General features: G+C 48.1%; 1 non-coding gene across 1 annotated transcript; it reads left to right on the plus strand.

Moving 5' to 3' along the window:
- Positions 1–5,040: 5,040 nt before the first annotated feature.
- Positions 5,041–5,117, plus strand: trnac-gca (transfer RNA cysteine (anticodon GCA)). The gene has a single exon. It is a non-coding gene; the product is annotated as a tRNA-Cys (tRNA).
- Positions 5,118–15,408: the final 10,291 nt, after the last annotated feature.

Here is a 15,408-nt window from a genome sequence, read left to right on the forward strand (position 1 = left end):
CAGCCCAGCACAGCCCCAGCACAGCCCCAGCACCGCCCCAACACCGCCCCAGCACAGCCCCAACACAGCACCAATAGGCACGAGAAGCTGGAGTATTCTGGAAAAAAAGGTGTACTGTACAACCTACGAGTTGTTTGATGGGGATTTGCAGGGTTTAGTCCCGACAACCACGAAGGAACTACGATGCACTGTATTTCCAAGTCAGGCTATTCCATGACTTGTGCAGGAAGCAACTGCAGAAGGGTCTCGACCCAAAACGTCACCCATTCCTTCTCTCCAGAGATGCTGCCTGTCCCGCTGAGTTACTCCAGCTATTTGTGTCCACCTTCGATTTAAAGCAGCATCTGCAGTTCTTTCCCACACAAGCAACTACAGATGTTGGTTCCAACCTGAGACAGACACAACAAGCTGGAGTAACCCAGCCGCCCGCGCACAAGGTGTCGCGTTGTGCCTGCGCTTCCCCGTGCTTATATATGCATTTGGTGATAAACTCCAATGGCTTTGACTTGAGTTGTTGGATATTGAAAGGAACAGAGCCTCTTACGGGTGACATCCCCGGATAGAGAACAGCCTTGTCTTCCCCCCTCCCCCACCCTCCTCTCCACCCCCCACCCCCCACCCTCCCCCACCCCCCTCTCCACCCCCACCCCCTACCTCCCCCCCACCTCTCCCCCCACCCGCCCTCCCCACCCCCTCCCTCCACCCCCCCTCCACCTCCCCCCACGGCACCCACCGACCCACACCCCTACCCACCACTCCCCCCCACGCCACCCACACCCCCACCCCCTACCTCCCCCCCACTGCCACCTCTCTCCCCACCCCCCCCTCCTCCCTCCACCCCCTTCCACCCACCTCCCCCACCCTCTCCACCTCCCCCCCCACGCCACCCACTGACCCACACCCCCACCCCACCACTCACCCCCACCTCCACCTGAGGGGTAACGTCTTTACACAAAGGGTGGTGGGTGTATGGAACGAGCTGCTGGAGGAGGTGGTCGAGGCTGGGCCTATCACAACATTTAAGAAACGTCAGACCGGTGGTACATGGACAGGACAGGTTTGGAGGGATATGGGTCAAATGCAGGCAGGTGGGACTAGTGTAGATGGGGCATGTTGGTCAGCGTGGGCAAGTTGGGCCGAAGGGCCTGTTTCCACGCTGTTGGACTCCATGACTCTACAATTCTATGCTGGAATCTTGAGGGGAAAAAAGAGGGAAGGATGTAAATGGGGTAAAAAGACTGATGGGAATGATTGATTGAAAGACACGTGCCCTAGAGACGGCATGCGATCACCTGTTTACACAAATTCTATGTTATCCCTGCACACCAGGGCCAACTTACAAAGGCTAAATTGACCTGCAGACCTGCACGTCTTTGAGACGTGGGAGGAAACCGGAGCACCCGGAGAAACCACTCGGTCACAGGGAGAACGTGCAAACTCCACACGGACGATACGATACGATACGATGGAACTTTATTTATCCCAGGAGGGAAATTGGTCTGGCAACAGTCATGAATAGACAATAGACAATAGACAATAGACAATAGGTGCAGGTGTAGGCCATTCAGCCCTTCGAGCCAGCACCGCCATTCAATGCTATCATGGCTGATCACTCTCAATCAGTACCCCGTTCCTGCCTTCTCCCCATACCCCCTCACTCCGCTATCCTTAAGAGCTCTTTCCAGCTCTCTCTTGAAAGCATCCAACGAACTGGCCTCCACTGCCTTCTGAGGCAGAGAATTCCACACCTTCAAACACAACAAGATACATAGAGACATGAAACATGAAATTAAAATGACAAGTGGAAAGTCCAGGATTGGGGTATGTGCAAAGATTGGGGGTGGGGGGGGGGGGGGGGGGGGGTGGGGGTTGTCAGTCTGCCCCACGACAGAAGGGGGAGGGGTTGTACAGTTTGATAGCCGCAGGGAAGAAGGATCTCCTGTGGCGTTCTGTGCTGCATCTTGGTGGGACCAGTCTGTTGCTGAAGGTGCTCCTCAGGTTGACCAGTGTGTGTCATGGAGGGGGTGAGCTGGATTGTCCAGGATGCTCTGCAGTTTGAGGAGCATCTTCCCCTCCAAGATCCACCTCCCATGAATCCAACTCCGCCCCCCAGGACGGAGCCAGCCTTGCTGATGAGCTCGTTGATTGCCATCCGTGTCCTTGGCCCTGCTACCAATACATAGCCCCCGAGGCCAATGGAATGTTGGCCTTCATAACAAGAGGAGTTGAGTATAGGAGCAAAGAGGTCCTTCTGCAGTTGTACAGGGCCCTAGTGAGACCGCACCTGGAATACTGTGTGCAGTTTTGGTCTCCACATTTGAGGAAGGATATTCTTGCTATTGAGGGCGTGCAGCGTAGGTTTACTAGGTTAATTCCCGGAATGGCGGGACTATCATATGTTGAAAGACTGGAGCGACTAGGCTTGTATACACTGGAATTTAGAAGGATGAGAGGAGATCTTATCGAAACGTATAAGATTATTAAGGGGTTGGACACGTTAGAGGCAGGAAACATGTTCCCAATGTTGGGGGAGTCCAGAACAAGGGGCCACAGTTTAAGAATAAGGGATAGGCCATTTAGAACTGAGATGAGGAAAAACTTTTTCAGTCAGAGAGTTGTGAATCTGTGGAATTCTCTGCCTCAGAAGGCAGTGGAGGCCAATTCTCTGAATGCATTCAAGAGAGAACTGGATAGAGCTCTTAAGGATAGCGGAGTCAGGGGGTATGGGGAGAAGGCAGGAACGGGGTACTGATTGAGAATGATTAGCCATGATCACATTGAATGGCGGTGCTGGCTCGAAGGGCCGAATGGCCTCCTCCTGCACCTATTGTCTATTGTCTATTGTCTATTGAGGTCAGGATCGAACCCGGGTCTCCGGCGCTGTGAGGCAGTGGCTCTACCTGCTGCACCACCTGAGAGCTGGCATAAACACGATGGGCCGAACAGGCTCCTTTTCAGTCGAGGTAAACATGAGGAATTAGGAAGGAAATGAAAAATTCTGGCTGCACATTTTTGCAATCAAAATTAATGTGTGAGATCACTGTGGTCTGACTTACTTTACAGGCTGCCTCCTGCTTGCACAAGGTGATCTGCAGCAGAGCTAGAAATAGCTTACTTCATGGGATTCAGTGAATCCCTGCGCTCCACAGAAACAGACAAGCTTGGAACAACCAGCCAATAATATTATGTGTCGATGCTGCTTTACACCGAAGACAGATACAAAAAGCTGGAGTAACTCAGCGGGTCGGGCAGCATCTCTGGAGAGAGGGAATAGGTGACGTTTCAGGTCGAGACCCTTCTTCAGACTGGGAGTCAGGGGAGAGGGAAACATTTAAGAGATCAATGTTGGTAGCCTGTGGAATTGACTGGCTAGTTTGCTCAACTCAGAGTCTGACGAAGGGTCTCGACCTGAAAGGCCTCCCAATTCCTTCTCTCCAGAAATGCTGGCTGTCCCGCTGAGTTACTCCAGCATCTTGTGTCGGTCTGTGGTGTGAATGGTGATTTCTATCATTTCAAGTAACCTCTGTATTCCTTCTCTCTCTCTCTCTCTCTCGGCCCCTCCCCCACCATAGTCGCCCTTGCCAGGTCCACTGTTCATATCCATATATCCCTTCGTTATCGCCTCTTCCACAGTCAACAATGGACCATTGTGGGCTCCAACTTTTCTTGGTCATCAGTGCTGTCTCTGATTTGTTCTGAACCTTTTCATACCTCTAGTTCCCCTCTCCCCCTGACTCTCAGTCTGAAGAAGGGTCTCGACCCAAAACATCACCTGTTCAGTGGTGCAGCGGTAGAGCTACTGCCTTACAGTGCTGGAGACCCGGGTTCGATCCTGACTACGGGTGCTGTCCGTACGGAGTTTGTACGTTCTCCCCGTGACCTGCGTGGGGTTTCTCCCACACTCCAAAGACGTGCGGGTTTGTAGGTTAATCGGCTTGGCATAAGTACATGTTGTCCCTAGTGTGTGTTAATGTGCGGGGATGGCTGGTTAGTGTGGACTCGGTGGGCCGAAGGGCCTGTTCCTGTGCTGTATCTCTAAAACGAAACGAAATTCCTTTTCTCCAGAGATGCTGCCTGACCCGCTGGGTTACTTCCAGCATTTTGAGTCTGCCTTTAGCCAATATCATGTCCTGTTTTGTCCTTACAAAACCTACCCATCTGAGCTCAGTAACTCCGAGTAAACAACCCCCTCACGAGTGAATCTATCGGAGTAAGTGGTTGCACAACCACTGTCTAGTCTTTTCATTAGTTTATAAATCTTGAATAAATGAATCTGTGCTCGAATGCTCCAGGGTGCAATCTAGTCAATTTTAATGCAATTTCTCGTGTTCTGTTTCGACAATCGGCAGGGAATCGATTGATTCACATTAATAGCCTATCGATCTCACCATGGCTTATGTTCAGACAATGCACAGTCAGCTTCCACCAGTCAATTTACTCCAGAGTCTGAAGGGTCCAGACCAGAAACATTGTCCATCCTTACCTTACCAGTCCGTTTATTGTCACGTGTACCGAGGTACAGTGAAAAGCTTTTTCACCCAGAAGTATTGTGAATTTGTGGAATTCTCTGCCCCAGAAGGCAGTGGAGGCCGATTCACTTGGTGCACTCAAAAGAAAGTTAGATAGAGCTCTTAGGGCTAGCGGAATCAAGGGATATAAGGAGAAGGCAGGAACGGGATACTGATTGTGGATGATCAGCCATGATCACATTGAATGGCTCGAAGGGCTGAATGGCCTACTCCTGCACCTATTGTCCATGTATCTATGTATCTCTGACACAAACCCACACCATCCTGCCTCTGGAAGGAAGAGGGTGAGGCAGATGGAGCCAGACCTGAATGTTAGTGGAGTGCTCCTTGATACAGATTACTCGCTATGTGCATTCCAGCCAGAGAGAGAGAGAGATTAAGTGCTTCAATGAAGTTGCCCAGCTTAGGGATGTAACCGTAACTAAGACTACACCTAATGTGTTTGTAAATCGAGTGCGCATTAAAAAAACAACTTCGGAGGGAGAGATGGGAATCTTTCACTCACAAGTCTGGAAGGGTGTCGCTCAGCGGTAGAGCATTTGACCGCAGATCAAGAGGTCCCTGGTTCAAATCCGGGTGCTCCCTTCAAAATATAAGGGCGCCACAGAGGCGTAGCGGTAGAGCTGCTGCCTCACAGCGCCAGAGACCCGGGTTCGATGCTGACTACGGGTGCAGTCTGTACGGAGTTTGCACGTTCTCCCCGTGACCGCGTGGGTTTTCTCCGGGTGCTCCGGTTTCCTCCCGCACTCCAAAGGCGTGCAGGCTTGCAGGTTCATTGGGTTCGGTTACATCGTAATTTGTCCCTGGTGTGTGTGGGATGGTGCTCGTGTGCGGGTTGATCGCTAGTCGGCACGGACTCAGTGGGCCGAAGGGCCTGTTTCCGCGCTGTACGTCTAAAGTCGAAAGTCTAAATAAGTATTGTGGATGAACAAAATGACATCCATTGACTGAGCATTGCAGAAGATGTGGTCTCTACAAATTCCTGCTTTCACATGTATTTTGCATGTTGTGTTTCTTTTAATTGGTATGACTGTATGGTAAAACAAATTCCTCGTATGTTGCAAAACATACTTGGCTAATAAAGTATGATTATGATGATTATTATGATTATCATTTCCTCCTCCTTCATAAATGAGGCTGAAGCCCTTGTTTACGAGTGTAAACTTCTGGTAAGTGCTATGGTAACAAGAGAAGGATTCGCCCTTTCCATGTTCTCTGTGTTCTGATGGGGGTTACTGAAGGATCCCAAGATGTTATTTCAAAAGAGTGCATGGTGTCCTGCCAATATCTAATTCCTCAATTAACATTGCAAGCAGAGGTTATCTGATCATTAATACATTGCTCTCTGTGTGAGTTTGCTTTGCACAACTTGGTTACCATAATTCATTCATTACAACAGCGAGACGACTTCAAAAGCACTTTGTTGGCAGTTGAATGCTCGGGAGCATTCTGAAAGTGATGTGCAAAGTAACATATAAATCTAATTCTTTATTTAGTTCTCCACACTGTTCCAATTCCTGCAGGAAGCGAAGCCTAATACAAATCAGGTCCTGGGACAAAATAATCATTGGGCTTGGTAGTACAAAATAAATTCCATCATCATGTTTCTCCTTCAAAAATGGTTCAATGTTTGTGCAGGGGATGTTTCCAGTAATGGGACAGTCTCGGGCCAGAGGGCACGGCCTCCCTCAGAATGAAGGGCCGTACCTTTAGAATGGAGATGAGGAGGAATTTCTTCAGCCAGAGGGTGGTGAATCTGTGGAATCTGTGGAGGTCAAGTCATTTGGCATTTTTAAAGCATTTTGATTCAGAACAACGACAAAGACGAAGGCCGAAGAATGGGGTTAAGAGGGAAAGATTAGATCAGTCACGAATGAATGGCGGAGTAGACTTGATGGGCCGAACGGCCTCATTTTCAGTTTAGTATAGCTTAGAGATACAGCACGGAAACAGTTTCTTCGGCCCACCGGGTCCGCGCCGACCAGCGATCCCCGCACATTAACACTATCCTACCCACAATTTTTACATTTACCAAGCCAATTTGCCTACATACCTGTACATCTTTGGAGCGTGGGAGGAAACCGAAGATCTCGGCGAAAACCCACGCAGGTCACGGGGGAGAACGTACAAACTCCGTACAGGCAGCGCCTGCAGTCGTGATCGAACCCGTGTCTCCGGCGCTGCAAGCTCTGCAAGGCAACAACTCTACCGCTGCGCCACCGTGCCGCCCCGCTCCTACGTAGAATGATAGAATCATTCAGCGTGGAAACAGGCCCACACCGACCAACATGTCCCACCTGCTCTTGCCCCACCTGCCTGCATCTTCTGGTCTTCGATGGAGTTTTGGAGTATCTGCTGTGGGCTGATTGAGCATTAGGAGTTTGACACCTTGATGAAAGAGATGCAGCAGCAAATTTTCAGCTTGTTCACAACAAGCCAGCCGTTTTTTTGATGGGACCAATGCCTGCTCTACATTCAATCAGGATCTAAGGGATTAGTTCGTGAGCTGGAAGCATGAAATCAGGGAGACATTTCATGGAAACACTGAAGTGAGAGCAGGCGTAGGTCCTTCAGCTTTTCAATCAGCTCCACTGTACGCGGCGGCCTCAGTGGCGCAGCGGGTAGAGCTGCTGCCTCACGGCACCAGAGTCCCAGGTTCGATCCTGACCTCAGCCACTGTCTGCGTGGAATGCTGCCCGTGACCGCGCCTGTTTCCTCCGGGTGCTCCACTGCCCTCTGTGGCAGAGAATAGACACTAGGTGCAGGAGGAGGCCATTTGGCCCTTCGAGCCAGCACCGCCAGCAGAGAATTCCCCAGATTCACAACGCTCTGGGTGAAAAGGTTTTTCCTCATCTCAGTCCTACATGGCCTGTCCCTTTAACTGTGAAGCCTGGTTCTGGACTCCCCCAACATTGGGAACATTTTTCCTGCATCTAGCCTGTCCAATCCCTTAAGAATATTACACGTTTCTATAAGATCCCCTCTCATTCCTCTAAATTCCAGTGAACACAAGCCCAGTCGATTATAAGCCGAGCCCAATACAAACTCTGTTCAGACAGCACCCGTGGTCAGGATCGAACCCGGGTCTCTGGCGCTGTGAGGCAGCAACGTGCCCTTGGAATTCAGCTGGTGGCTATATTTTGATTAAGGGTGTAATGAGTTTTGAGGCTGTGTAGATCTGATGAAACCCCAACTGAGTACCTGCTGCAGCTGGCTCTTGGTGAGTGAGTGCGTTTTCACAGCGAAGTTGATAACATCTTCCATCATTCTGCTGGTGATTGATGACAGATTGATGGGACAATAATTAGCCAGCTTTCACTGGCTTCTTCATGAGCAGAGGTACCTACGCAAATTCCACATTGCTTGGTAGATGTCAGTCATGGAGTTATACAGCATTGGACAGGCCCGGCAAAATGCATAGGAAGGAACTGCAGACGCTGGTTTAAACCGGAGATCGACACAAAGTGCTGGAGTAACTCAGCGGGACAGGCAGCATCTCTGGAGAGAATGAATGGGTGACGTTTCGGGTCGAGACCCTTCTTCAGACTGGGTGACGTTTCGGGTCGAGACATCTCTCCAGAGATGCTGCCTGTCCCGCTGAATCACTCCAGCATTTTGTGTCTATCTTGTGTCCTTCAGCCCAACTTATCCATGCCCACCTATATGCCCCATCTAAACCTAGTCCTGATTGCCTGCAGTTGACCTTTTCCCCTCTAAACTCTTATCCAGGTACCTTTCCAGGTGTCTTTTAAATGCTGTTATCGTACCTTCCTGAACAACTTCCTTTGGCAGTTCGTTCCATACACCCGCCACCCTCTGGTGAAAAGGTTGCCCCTCAGGTTCCTGTTAAATCTTGCCCCTCTCCTCCCATTCACATACAAAGCCCTAAATGGGCTTGCCCCCCCCCCCCCCCCCCATATCAAAAATCTTCTAACCCACCACTCTATCTCCAGGTCCCTCAGGTCGGCCGACTTGGGGCTACTGACTATCGCGCGGTCTAGGCTTAAGCTCAGGGGTGACCGCGCTTTTGCGGTTGCAGCTCCTAGACTGTGGAACAGCATCCCTCTCCCCATCAGAACTGCCCCCTCCATCGACTCCTTTAAGTCCAGGCTCAAAACCTATTTCTACTCCCTAGCGTTTGAGGCCCTCTGAGGGGGCGCTGTGAACTGTTTATGTATGTGCTGTTATGTTTGTGTGCCATTGTATGTTTGTTCTTAGTACCTGAACTGATGTACAGCACTTTGGTCAACGTGGGTTGTTTTTAAATGTGCTGTACAAATAAAATTGACTTGACTTGACTTAAAACTATTCCCTCTGGTTCTTGATTCCCCTACCCCGGGTAAAAGACTGGGCATTCCCATCACCCCAGAATAAAAAGACGTACCTTTAGGAAGGAGATGAGGAGGAATTTCTGTTCTCAGAGGGTGGTGAATCTGTGGAATTTATTGTCACAGATATCAATTGACATGGAGGCCAAGTCAATGGACATTTTTAAGGAAGAGATTGATAAGATTCTTGATTAGTACGTGTGTCAGGGGTTATGGGGAGAAGACAGGAGAATGGGGTTAGGAGGGAGAGATAGATCAGCCATGATTGAATGGCGGCGTAGACTTGATGGGCCGAGTGGCCTAAATCTGCCCCTATCACATGAACTCATGAACATCCACATGACCCCCACATGACCTTATACATCTCTATAAGATCACCCCTCATCATCCTGTGCTCCAAAGAATAAAATCCTAGCCTGCCCAATCTCTCACTACAGTTCAGGCCTTCAAGTCCTGGCAACACCCTGGTAAAGACCTCTCTGTGCTCTCTCCAGCTTAAAGTCAGTGTTGAAACTCCACTGGAAAGGCCCTGACTCATAATGCAGGCATAAGTTTAGGGATACAGCACAGAAGCAGGCCATTCGGCCCACCGAGTCCGTTCCGACCAGCGATCCCTGCACACTAACGCAATCCTGCACACCAGGAACAATTTACAATTATACCATTGTAGCCAATCAGTCGACAAACCTGTACGTCTTTGGAGTGTGGGAGGGAATTGGAGATGCCGGGGAAAACCCATGTATGTCCAGGGGAGCGTTTAGGAAGGAACTGCTGTTGCTGGTTAAGGGGAGAACGTACAAACTTCATACCGACAGCACCCTTAGTCAGGATTGAACCCAGGACTCTGGCGCTGTGAGGCAGCAACTCTACTGCTGCGCCACCGTGCCACTAGAGTTGGGGTGGGCAAGTTCTCTGCTGTGTTTCATTTTGGATTTATTCGAGGCAATCTCACGTGTTTTTGGAGCCTGGTTGTGGACTTGGTGCTGCAAGTTGATCTTAAGACTAACAGCGGGGGGGAAAAAAAATGCCTTCCCATCAATTGACTCCATTGATGGCTGGAAATAATCTTCTGTGTCTTTGCTCCTGCAGAAAAGTGTGTGCCTGTGTGGGCATTGAAAGTCACCAGCCTTGTAACTGTGTAGGAAGGAACTGCAGATGCTGGTTTAAACCGAAGACAGGCACAAAATGCTGGAGTAACTCAGCGGGACAGGCAGCATCTCTGGAGAGAAGGGATGGGCGACGTTTTGGGGACCGACCCTCCTTCAGACTGGTTTATGTGAACGATTGGTTTGGTTATTTTTACAGATTGTCCATGCCCACAGTCTGAAACCCCAGTGTGACTGCCACCTCCTGGTGATGAGCAGAAAATACATTTTATTTTAAGACCACTGCAAAAAAATTCGTCAACAACATTAATATTTGGAGATGGACACAAAATGCTGGAGTAACTCAGCGGGACGGGCAGCATCTCTGGATAGGAGGAATGGGTGATGTTTCGGGTCGAGACCCTTCTTCAGACATTATATTTGGAGACAAGGAACGGCAGTGGATGGTATCTTGAGCAAAACGCAAACTGCTGGAAGAACTCATCAGGTCAGACAGTATCTGTGGAGGGAATGAACAGATGACATTCCAGGTTTAGTTTAGTTTAGAGATACCTCCTATTTCGCTTGGGTAGTTTACACCCCAGCGGTATGAACATTGACTTCTCTAACTTCAGATAGTCCCTACTTTCCCTCTCCCTCCCCTCGTGGTCCGCTGACAATGTTTGTTTAGAGTCAGAGATCAAATGTGACTGGTCACGTGTGTGACCCCACACGGAAGCATTTCTTTCATCTCAGTTTTATCGTACAAACTCTGTGAATCTCAAAAGGCTATATCCTTAACAGACATGCATTATAGTCCTGTCGGTTGGAAAAGAGCAATGAATAAGATTAATATCTTATAAGAATCTTTTAATGCATTACTTTGTATGATAAACGTCTGGTCACGTGCGTGACATTTTGGTTCATTTTTCCAAAGAAAGTGTCCCAACCGTAAATAAGTATAACGTAATCGAAACGTATAAGATTATTAAGGGGTTGGACACGTTAGAGGCAGGAAACATGTTGGTGTCCTAGTGCATCAGTCACTGAAAGGAAGCATGCAGGTACAGCAGGCAGTGAAGAAAGCCAATGGAATGTTGGCCTTCGTAACAAGAGGAGTTGAGTATAGGAGCAAAGAGGTCCTTCTGCAGTTGTACAGGGCCCTAGTGAGACCGCACCTGGAGTACTGTGTGCAGTTTTGGTCTCCAAATTTGAGGAAGGATATTCTTGCTGTTGAGGGCGTGCAGCGTAGGTTTACTAGGTTAATTCCCGGAATGGCGGGACTATCATATGTTGAAAGACTGGAGCGACTAGGCTTGTATACACTGGAATTTAGAAGGATGAGAGGAGATCTTATCGAAACGTATAAGATTATTAAGGGGTTGGACACGTTAGAGGCAGGAAACATGTTCCCAATGTTGGGGGAGTCCAGAACAAGGGGCCACAGTTTAAGAATAATGGGTAGGCCATTTAGAACTGAGATGAGGAAAAACATTTCTGTCAGAGAGTTGTGAATCTGTGGAATTCTCTGCCTCAGAAGGCAGTGGAGGCCAATTCTCTGAATGCATTCAAGAGAGAGCTAGATAGAGCTCTTAAGGATAGCGGAGTCAGGGGGTATGGGGAGAAGGTAGTAACGGGGCACTGATTGAGAATGATCAGCCATGATCACATTGAATGGCGGTGCTGGCTCAAAGGGCCGAATGGCCTCCTCCTGCACCTATTGTCTATTGTCTATTGTCTATAAGCACAATCATAGATAAGTACAAAAGTGCAATGATTGCACTGTAATAATTACCTTGTCTCATTGGTCTGATCACCCTGCAGTGGGCCTGCCTCGACTGAGGGTGTCTTGTGATAAAAGGCCGAAACACCCAGTGACATTGAGGTACACAACTGAAGATGTGTCTGAATGGTAGCAACGTCACCTAGTGGTCATCCCCAAGAACAACACCAGCCAATTATAGTGCAAACTTTAGGGACTGTAACATCCAGTCCTGCTAATCAATCTCATTGAACCTCCCAAATGCACTGCCTCAACTGTGCAGAAATTAAATTCCATCTCCAATTTTGCTGCTCAGCTCATCAAGGTATTTATATCTCCCTGCCAGATGAAGCATTCCTCCTCGGCTTTGTCACCCACCAGTTAATTTTGCAACGTTGCAATCTTTTTTTCTATCAAAGCCTCTACATTTAGGTCTAAATGCTTTAACATATTCTACAAAAAGCAAAGGTTCAAAGACTGAGCCCATTTAATCCTGCTCTCCACAATGTGGCACATTTTAAAAGCATTTTGGTTCATTTTCATTGAGAACTAAAACCAAAAACTAAACTGGGACCATAAAATTCCACTCTACAAATTATAGCAGTATAGTAATCATGATTTGTGGATCTAACGTCAAGCCATTTTGCAAACCACAAAATCCTCTTTGTGTTAAAAGCTGTTATAAAATACTATTAAACAAGCAGATATTAGCATTTTTCTATACTCAAATACTTACTTCAAAAATGAAAGCAAATCTGCTTTCATTTTGATTGGTTGAAAGACGCAGCACGGAAACAGGCCCTTCGGCCCAACGAGTCCATGCCGACCATCAATCACCCGTTCACGCTAGTTCAATGTTATCCCACTGCCCTCATCCATTCCTTACACACTCGGGGCAACTTACAGAGGGGTGGTTAACCTGCAAACCCGCACGCCTTTGGGAAGTGGGAGGGAACTGGAGGAAACCCACGCAGGCATAGGGAGAACGTGCAAACTCCACACAGACAGACAACATCTGAGGTCTGGATCGAACCTGGGTCTCTGGCGCTGTGGGGCAGCAGCTCTACCCGCTGCACCACTGTGACGTTCTTTGTGTCCCTTAATGAATAAATGAACACTGTAATGATGAATGAACTCTCAAGTCTGCATGACAGGGTACACACTAAGTCTCCATTCTGCTATGAGGTTTTCAAAACACAGATGAACAGTCACACATCTGTACAGTAAACAACAGCAGGGAAATATATGCCAGAACTTAACAATTGGTTTAGGAAGGAACTGCAGATGCTGGCTTATATCGAAGATAGACACAAAATGCTGGAGTAACTCAGCGGGACAGGCAGCATCTCTGGATAGAAGGCGAGGCATATAAAGATAAAATGTAATCAGGAGGACAGTCAGAGAACGTGGATGGGGGAGGGATGGAGAGAGAGGGACAGCAAGGGTTATTTGAAGTTAGAGAAGTCAATGTTCATACCGCTGGGGTGTGAGCTGCCCAAGCAAAATACGAGGTGCTGTTCCTCCAATTTGCGCTGGGCCTCACTCTGACAGTGGAGGAGGCCCAGGACAGAAAGGGCAGTATATCCAGAGATGCTGGATTGGTTGTATACATGCCTAGTCTTTTACTTGACTGGATAGCACACAAACAAAAGCTTTTCACTGTAGCTTGGTACACTTGACAATAATAATAAGCTAAACTCAAATGGAAGGGGATGGGGCTGAGTTCCAGAGTTTAGAGGATTTACAGGTAATTTGAGTTTTCAGAAGGGATCAGAAGGCAAATAAATAGAAATAAACTTTTTTCCATTGGTTCAAAGGGAGGTCGCTGAAACTTTACAAACAAATATTTCAGGGGCAAAATTAAGCAAAAAAGATAGACCACAAAAAGCTGGAGTAACTCAGCGGGACAGGCAGCATCTCTGGAGAGAAGGAATGGGTGACGTTTCGGGTCGAGACCCCTCTTCAGTATTAAGCAAGCCAAAGATGGTGAAAATTTGGAATTCATCCACAAACAGGAACTATTATGAAATCAATTGTTAATCTTAAATGTGAAGTGTGCAGATTTTCGTTCAATAAATTCTGAGAGATAGGCAGAAAAGGTGGGTATGTTAGGCTGAGTCAGAAATCAATCGTAATTTTTCTTGATAATATTGTTGATTCAAACAACTGATTGTCGTTCGTCTGTTCCCACAGTCTGTCCAAGGATGACCACCCTTCCGATTATGTGGAATACAATTTGAGTGATTATATGGTAACAACTTGCCATAGTGCGAAAGAACAACTCCATAAACAGCAATATATTATCACATTGTGGCACAGTGGTGCAGCTGGTCGAGCTGCTGCCTCACAGCGCCAGAGACCCGAGTTCGATCCTGATTTCAACTCAGTCTGTGGAATGTGGGAGGATACCGAAGTTACTCCAGCATTTTGTGTCTATCTTCCTGTGACCACATGGGTTTCCTTCGGGTCGTCCAGTTTCCTCGCACATCCCAAAGACGTCCAGGCTTGTAGGTTAATTGGCCGCTGTAAATTGTCCCTGGTGGGTGGGGAGTGGAATACCAAAATGGGGTAATGTAGAACTGGTCCGAACAGGTGTGGAAGGAACTGCCTTATTCCAGCATCTCTGGAGAAAAGGAATAGGATCCAGAGATGCTGCCTGACCCGCTGAGTTACTCCAGCATTTTGTGTCTATTTTCGGTGAATACCAGCATAGTATGTCGTCAGAATGCCCGAGAGTCGACTGCCAAAACAGCTTCTGTATGGAGAACTGTGTCAGGGCAAGCGCTCAGTAGGAGGACAGAAGAAACGGTTTAAGGACTGCCTCAAAATGTCCCTCAAAGACTTGGACATCAACCTCAGCACTTGGGAGTCTCTTGCTCTGGACCGTCCAACCTGGCGTAGCAAGCTCACCACAGGAGCCCGTGCAGCAGAGAACAGACGCACTGCAGAGGCCCAGAGGAAACGCACCGCGCGCAAGGCCCGGGCTACCTCCACTTCCACTGCAGCACCCATCCACTTGTGTCCTACGTGTGGGCGTGCCTTCCGGGCCCAGATTGGCCTCACCAGTCACTCCCGGACCCACAGTCACCAATCCTCCAACTGAAAGTGAAGTCATGGTCATCTTCCAACCCGAAGGACCAACAACAACAACATTCACCGAAGATAGACACAAAATGTTGCAGTAACTCAGTGGGTCAGGCAGCAACTCTGGATCCTATTCCTTTTCTCCAGAGATGCTGCCTGACCCGCTGTGTCACTCCAGCATTTTATGTCGATCTTTGACGCGAACAGGTGATTGACGGTTAGCACGAAACCGATGGGCCGAAGGGCACGTTTCCACGCTGTGTCTCTAAACAAAACAAAACATTAATCCCTTTCTTTTAAAAAATGAATGATAGCTCTCTGGATGTAAATGAATATTTTTTTGATTATAATTTGAATTAATCTTTACCAATCATATTTCCATTACCTCTTTAATTATAACTCCACAAATGGCAGTACAATGAAATGCTAATTGCTTCGTAATTGCATTTATTAATCGTGACGCCTTGAATTAAATATTGGCCAAAGTTAATGAAACATTTGAAGAATAAGTAGTCTTCAGGGTAGATATCGTCTTCAATTTTGACTCAAAGCCTGTGAAAATATATTTCCGTTTGATATCACAGGACAACTGATTCTCTGACTGATCGTGCTGCCCAATG

This window comes from Rhinoraja longicauda, chromosome 29 (genome assembly GCF_053455715.1).
Source record: "Rhinoraja longicauda isolate Sanriku21f chromosome 29, sRhiLon1.1, whole genome shotgun sequence".
Classification (NCBI taxonomy): Eukaryota; Metazoa; Chordata; class Chondrichthyes; order Rajiformes; family Arhynchobatidae; genus Rhinoraja; species Rhinoraja longicauda.